The sequence below is a fragment of the Neovison vison genome, chromosome 6, assembly GCF_020171115.1.
Source record: "Neovison vison isolate M4711 chromosome 6, ASM_NN_V1, whole genome shotgun sequence".
Classification (NCBI taxonomy): Eukaryota; Metazoa; Chordata; class Mammalia; order Carnivora; family Mustelidae; genus Neogale; species Neogale vison.
The window spans coordinates 120,679,299-120,687,360 of record NC_058096.1 but is presented as its reverse complement, the minus strand read 5'-3'; positions in this window follow the sequence as shown (position 1 = coordinate 120,687,360).

Below are 8,062 nucleotides of genomic sequence, written 5' to 3'. Positions count from 1 at the left end.
TTACTTTACCTGCTGCTAAAATTATATTTTCCACATATTCAATATGTGGAAAATATACTGGATATATTGAATATGCTGCAGATTTTCTTATCCAGTCAGGTTTTTTGGCCACCGCGGGCTTCCCCTCGAAGACAGGATGAGAGGGAATTCACTTCAGTTGCAGCAGGAAAGATTAAGAGTAGAGGTCAGGAAGAACTTTGGTTCTGTCACAACTGTACATTGAACAAGGCCAAGACCAGGGGATGTTTTGGCATTCCCTTGGAATTGTTAAAAGAAAAGAACAGATTATTTCCTATGCTTACTCCAAACAGAAAATAGTGTGACAAAGGAAGCAGCTTTGTGTTAGAAATTTCCTGTGCCACATGGGCTGAGGGCTGGGAATCAAGATTTGAAGCCCAAATATCTTCCACCGGCTTCCTCTACGCAGGCCAACCCTCAGGATGCTGGCTGATCACTACAACAGGGAAGGTCACCCGCCCTTCCAGTTTTGGAGGGACTCTGATCATTCTCCAGCTTCAGAATTTTCTCTTTCCCTCTTTCTCTCTCAGCTGTCTTTCAAGTCTGCATAGCTAGCTTCATTCTGAAAACTGAAATGAAATGAACATTTGGAAACTTGATCATCCTGGTGAACTATGCTGTCTGTCTGTTTTTCTTTACTGCCCAAACTTCATAGAAAGATGATTTAGCTCTGCTGCTTCCAATCCCTTCACCACACACTGCCCACCCCATCTGCAGCCAGGTTCTGCCCTCCACTTTCTCTCTCCAGGCTGCCTGTAGCCTGCACTCACCAAATCCTGTCTCCATTTCCCTATCCTTGCTGCCCCTCACTTCTCTGTGGCATCTGACATTTTGCACCCATCTGCCTCCCAAACCAGTCTTGTCTCCTGTCCCCATGGCCAATGTGCTCCTGTGACTTTGTCTCAGTTTCTTTCGGGTATTGGCTTTACTTCCACACCTTGCCTGGGGAAGCCAGTTGGCAAGCTATTGTAGAAATTCAAGATTACAGAGCCAAGGACTGGGCTAGGATGACGTCGGAGGGAAAAGGGGCAATGGATGCCATTTCAAAGGAAAACTTTGGCCTACTGACAGCATGGATGCAAGACGTAGAGGAGGCAGAGAGAGGGACCAAGCAATCTCCCAGGGTTTGAGTCTGTGACACTGGGATAACGAAGTCAGAAAAGTCGGGAAAAGGAGCTGTTTCCAAGGCAAATTTAATTTGAGTAGAAAGCAGGACATACAAGTGGATAATATAGCTAAAGAGGGAAAGTTAATGGAAATGGATAGAAAACCTTTTATCTCATTTGCTGTTGCTGCTTCAGCCAACTCCTGGCTCCTTAATCAATATTTCCAGCTCCCAAGCCATCCCAGGGGCTGCACTGACTGTTCTAGTTGCTGGTAGGACATGAAAACCTGGATGCCCCTTACCCCTCAGACTCCTCAGGTAGGAGGACACGCATTACTGGGAAGCAGCCTGGAAAACCAGCCTGGGAGTCATGAGTTCTGGGGTCTGCCAAGTGACATTGGGCAAGTCACTTTACTCTCCAGTTAGCAGTTTTTCTCATCAGTGAACTGAGGGGTTAGACTAAATAATATCTTATTTAATTGTTTTCCTCTTTTTCCCCAGTGTGATTTCTCACCCAGATTCTTTTTCTCCTATTAGTTGTGCCAGCATTCCTCCAGTGGCCTTGTGCCCAAAAGTGTCTTGAACTCCTGTTTCCCACCACTCCCTCTTTCCTGCCCACATCTTCTCCAATCCAGATACAAGCCTTCAACACATGCTACAGCTCCGTCCTTCTCATTGACTTCCACACTCTTCTCCTTCCCTCCTCCTTGACAAGCTTACCTCCTGCTCCTAAACTGTTGGTATGGACTCAGACTCCTCCTGCCAGTCTTTTGGGTACATCTTCCTTCCTAAACATTTCTTCCACCTTGTCCCATTCTTCCCTTCCTCTTTAAATGGAGAGAAGGGAGTGTCTGTCAAGATTGATTTTTTTTTTTAATGCTTGTACATGGATATATCTCCTTCCTCTACTGTGATGTTCTTGTGCTCCATGTAAGAAAGACTCCCCAGGTGATGAGTCTCTTTCATTGTAAAGAATCAAGTTATGAAATTTTAAATGTTTAAATATAACGTCTATATTTTGAAACCATGAAAACCCCATTTAATTCTCACAAGATAACTTGCTATTTCCTTGTAAGCACGTAGAGTTTTACTACATTCTTTTTAAAAATTAGTATTTTTTAAAATAGCTTTATTGCTAAATGTTAGACATTTGATAAATTACATTTATTTATTCATTTAAATATTTTATTTATTTATTTGACAGAGAGAGCACAAGCGGGGGGAACACCAGACAGAGGGAGAGGGAGAAGCAAGCTCTCCGCTGAGCAAGGAGCCCAATCCCAGTGTTCTGGGATCATGACCTGAGCTGAAGGCAGACGCTGAACTGACTGAGCCATGCAGGAGCCCCCGACCTGAATGTATTTAAAGTACACAATTTGATCAGTTTTGACATAACCATACACTTATGCAATCATCTCCACAATGAAGAACATAGCTGTCACCTCCAAAAGTTTCATTGTTCCCCTTTGTCATCCCACCCTCCTGGTCCTCCTCTCCAAGTATGCCCCTCTGGTCATCTCTAGACAACCAGAGATCTGTGTTCTGCAAGCATAGGTCACTTTGCTGCATTGCCTAGAACTTTATATAAATGGAATAATTTAGTATTTACTATTTTTGGTCTAACTTCTTTCACTCAGCATAATTAGTTTGAGTCTCACCCATGTATTGTTGATGTAGGAATAATTCATTCCTTTTTATTATCCAGTAGTAGTCCATTATGTGTATATATGGTAATTTGTTTATTCTCTCACCTGTTGATGGATGTTTGGATGGCTTCCAGTTTTGGGCTATTATAAATAAAGCTGTTATGAACACTTGTGTGCTGGTCTTTGCATGGATATATGCTTTTATTTCTCTTGGGTAAATATCGAGAATGAGTTATATGGCAGGTGCATGTCAAATTATTTTCTGTCAAACTATTTCTGTCAAACTGTCAAACTCTTTTCTGAATTGTTTTCACCATTTTACATTCCCACCAGAAGTGCAAGACAGTTCCAGTTGTTTCACGTTTTCACCAACATTTGAGATGAGAAAGTCTTTTTAATTGTACACATTTTATTTTATTTTTTTAAAGATTTTATTTATTTACTTGACAGAGAGAGAGATCACAAGTAGGCAGAGAGGCAGGCAGAGAGAGGAAAAGCAGGCTCCCCGCTGAGCAGAGAGCCTGATGCGGGGGCTCCATCTCAGGACCCTGAGGTCATGACCTGAGCTGAAGGCAGAGGCTTAACCCACTGAGCCACCCAGGAGCCCCAAATTTTAGACATTTTAATAGATTGTGACATCTCATTGTGGTTTTAATTTGCATTTCCCTAAAGACAAGTGATGTTGAGTGTTTTCTCAAGGGTTTATTTGCCATCCATAGATCAGCAAAGGAGAAATCCATTTTGAGTTAATTTTTTGTACATTGTATGAGATACTGATCTAAGTTCATTTTCTTTTTGCATACAGGTATTGTGTAGGCAGAATAATACCTTTCCCCAAAGATGTCTATGTTCTGGCCCCCAGAACCTGTAGATATGTTGTGTTACATGGCAAGCAGGAATTAAGGTTTTAGATGGAATTAAGATGGATAACCAGACGACCTTAGACTAGGGAGATTATTCTAGATGTATTTGGGTGGTCCCAGTGTAATCACAGGGATCCTTGAAAGTGGGAGGGGGAACAGAAAGAGAACCAGAGAGATGGCCGTGTAGGACAGACTTGGCCTGTATTGCTGGTTTTGAAGATAGAAGGAGGGAGACACAAGCTAAAGAAGGCTTCTAGAAGATGGGAAAAGCAAGGAAGCAAGATTCTCCCCTAGAACCTCTAGAAAGAATGGAAATCCCTGTTAATACATCGATTTTAGCCCAGTGAGATGTGTTTCAGAACTCTGACCTCCACAACTGTAAGGTAGTTACATCTGGATTGTTTTAAGTCACTGCGTTTGTGATAATTTGTTACAGGGTTACAGAAACTAATACTGCTTTTCAGTTGTTCAGACACCATTGTAACGACTATCCTTCTAACACCAATTCCCTTTGATCATTGTTGAAAATCAGTTGAACATAAGTGTGTGGGTTTGTTTCTGGACTCCATTCTATTTCATTCATCTATTTTTCTGTCTTTATGCCAAAATCACATTGTCTTGGTTACTGCAATTTTATAGTGAGTGTAGAATTTGGGTAGTGTAAGTTCTCTAACTTTCTTCTCTGCTGTTCTGGCTTTTCTAGTTTCTTTGCATTGGATCAGCTTGTCAATATCTACCAAAAACAAAATAAAGTAAAAAAACAAAACAAAAACAAAAACAAAAACAAAAACAAAACCACCCTCACAAACCCCTTCAGGGATCTTACTTGGGATGGCAATGAATCTACAGATCAATTTTGGGAAAATTGATGTCTTAAGCATTTTGAGACTTCAGACTCATGAGGCTGTATTTATTTAAATCTTGTTTAATTCCTTTCAGCAGTATATTATAGTTTATAATGTTTGGGTCTTGCATATCTTCAGTCAGACTTAGCCTTCATATTTAATATTTCTCCAAGCTAATGTAAATAGTGATTTTAAAATTTCAATTTCTAAACTTCCAATGCCAGTGTAGAGAAATAGAATTTATTTTTTTAATTGGTCTTATATCCCAAAGTCTTGTTAAAGACATTATTATTTCTAGAGGTATATTGATAGGTTTCATGGAATTTTCTAAATAGACAATCATATTATCTATGAATAAAGATAGTTATACATTTTACTCTCTAATTTGGGGGTCTTTAATTTCCTTTTCTTATCTTATTGTATTTGTTAGAATATCCAATACAATGTTGAATAGGAGTCAGACCACTCTGACCATCCTCGCTTTGTCCTGATCTTAAAGGAAAAACAATTTTTCATCATCAAGCACGGTACAAGCTATAGCGGGTTGTTTTTTTTTTTTTTTTTTGGTAGATGCCCTTTATGAAGTTGGGGAAGTTCCTTCTTTTCCTAGTTTACTAAGAGCTTTGATCAGAAATGAATACTGTATTTTGTTCAATGCTTTTCTTGTATCTATTAAGATGACCATATGTTTTTTCTTTTGTAATATGGTATATTAATTTTCTGGAGCTGCTCTAACAGAGTACCACAAACTGCATGGCTTAAAAGAACAGAAATTTATTTTGTCACATTTCTGGAGGCTAGAGGTCCAAAATCCAGACGTCAGCAGGACCATCCTCTCTCTGAAATTGCATAGAACCCTTCCTTGCTTCTTCCTAGCTTCTGGGGGTGACCATCAGTTCTTGGAATTCCTCAGCATGCAATGCATCATTCCAACCTCTGCCTCTGTTGTCACATGGTGTTTTCCCTGTGTGTCTCTATCTTCACAAGTTTTTCTCTTATGAAGACTGACCCCAGTCATATTGGATTAGGACCTACTGTAATGGTCTCATCCATAATTGATTACATCTGAAAAGATCTTATTTCCGATAGGTCATATTCACTGGTACTGGGGATTAGGATTTCAATTTATCTTTTGGGGGGGACACAAAACCTATGACATATGGTTTACCAATTACATTGGTAAATTTTAAAATGTCAAACCAACTTTACATCCTTGAGAAAAACCTACTTGGTTATGCTGCATTATTTTTCTAATTTTTTTTTTTAGAGTGGGGGAGGGAGGGTGCAGAGGTGCAGAGGGAAAGGGAGAGAGAATATTAAGAATATTAAGCAGGCCCCATGCCCAATGTGGAGCCTGACATGATGCTTAACCAACTGAGCCACCCTGGTACCCTTGTATTATCTTTTTTTATATATTGTTGGATTTAATTTGCTAAAGTTTTGTTATGAATTTTGCATTTAATTCATGAAAGATTGTGGTCTACAGTTTTTTTTCTTTTCTTCTTTTAATTGGACTTTATTTAGTTTTGGCATAAGATTAATGTTGGCCTCACAGAAATAGTTGGGAAATATTTCCTCTTCTTCACTTTTCTGGAAAAGTGGGTGTAGGATTGGTATTATTTTTTTGTTAAATGTTTCATAGAATTCACCAGTGAAGCCACATGGATCTTGAATTTTCTTTATGGGAAACTTTTAAGCTACAAATTTAATTTCTTTAATAGATATATGGCTACTTAAGTTATCTGTTTCTTCTTGAGTAAGCTTTAGTAGTTTGTGTCTGTCAAGGAATGTGTCCATTTTATGTAAATTGTTAGTTTATTGGCATAAACTGTTCATAATAGTCCCTTTTATTCTTTTAACATCCCCATTATCTCTAGTGATTTCACCTCTTTCATTCCTGCTAATAGTATTTTGATTCTTCACTCTTATTTCCTTATTTCAGTCTGACTAGAGGTTTATCAATTTTATTGATCTTTTCAAAGAGCTCACTTTTGGTTTCATTGATTCTTCTCTCTTTATTTTCACTTATCTATTTCATTGTTTCTGCTCTTTTAAAATTCTGTTCTTACAGGTTTCATTTGCTCTTAAGGTAGAGCAGGAGATCACTAGTTTGAGATCTTTCTTTTTCAAAGTAGATATTTTAGTACTCTAAATTTCCCTCTAAATACTGCTTTAGCTGTTTCCCACAGGTTCTTATATGGTGTGTTCATTTTTATTCACTTTAAAATGCTTTCTAATATTCCTTTTAAGTTTTTAGTTGAACATGGGTTATTTAGAAGTATGTTATTTGGTTTCCAATTTTTGGGGTATTTCCCATATATCTGTCTTTGATTCCTTGTTTAATACTATTATGCTTTGATTCCTAGTTTAATACTATTATACATACTTTGTATGATTTAAAAAAAAACAAAAATTGAGGTATAATTTGCACAATACCACTTTGCATTGTGTTAATTCTTCTACATTTGAGATTTGTTTTATGGCTTAATGTATGGTTTATCTTGTTATATGTTACCTGTGTACTTGAAAAAAATGTGTATATGATGTTGAGTGGAGTCTATTCTATAAATGTCAGTTAGGTGAAATTGGTTGATTGCACTGTTCATATTCTTACTGATGATCTGTCTCCTTATTCTATCAATTATTGAGAAAGATATTAAAATATCTGACTAGAATTATGAATTTGTCTACTGCTCCTTATAGTCCTATCAGTTTTGCTTCATATATTTTGAAACTCCCTTATTAAATGCAAAAGCTCTTTGAATTGTTACGTCCATCTGATGAATTAGAAATGTCCCTCTTGATCTCTGGTAATACTCTTTGCTCTGAAATCTTCTTTGTCTAATAATAATATAGCTATGAACACTTAAAATATTTAATAAAAATTGCCAAATTTCCTCTCAAAAATTGGTATCATATAAGGTTGCCCCCCATTCTAGTCCACATTTACTGAGACTTTGATACGAACCTTCCTCTAAACATGTAACGTTTCTTCTGAATTTGGGATCAGCTAATACTCTTGCCAGGCTTTTGGTTCTCAATATGCACAACGGTGGCTGTTGATAACAGTTCCGTCATCATGTGTGGTTGTGGGAGGATAGCCAGGGCTTAGGCAAGGGGTTAAGGGGAGGCAAAATTTAGAAAAGACAAACAAGAAATACTTTCATTGTCAAAGAAGATGGCAAACAAGGGGTTATCTGGATGCTTTCAGGCATTTCAAGATACCAGGGTCAGATGAATTAGGTCTCATGGCAGTGGATCTCAAAGTCACTATTCATAATTTTTAAGAAATGAAACCTGTTAGATGTATCCAGGACTGAAGACAGGCAACTGTATTTATATTTTTAGTGGGTTAAAAAAAAAAAAGTGTGACATTCAGATGAGTACAGGGAGCTAGAAAGCGTTCACTAAAAATGTCATTAATTCATTCTGTTTGCTATTAGAGGTAACCTCTCAGTAGATCTGGAAAGGTCCCAGGAGCCTTGATTCAGAGAGAGGTAGAACCTAGTAGGTTGTTAGAGATAAATAGATCCAGGAGATTCTGGCTGGTGGGTAGCAGGCCATCAACTTTAGACCAGGACCTGG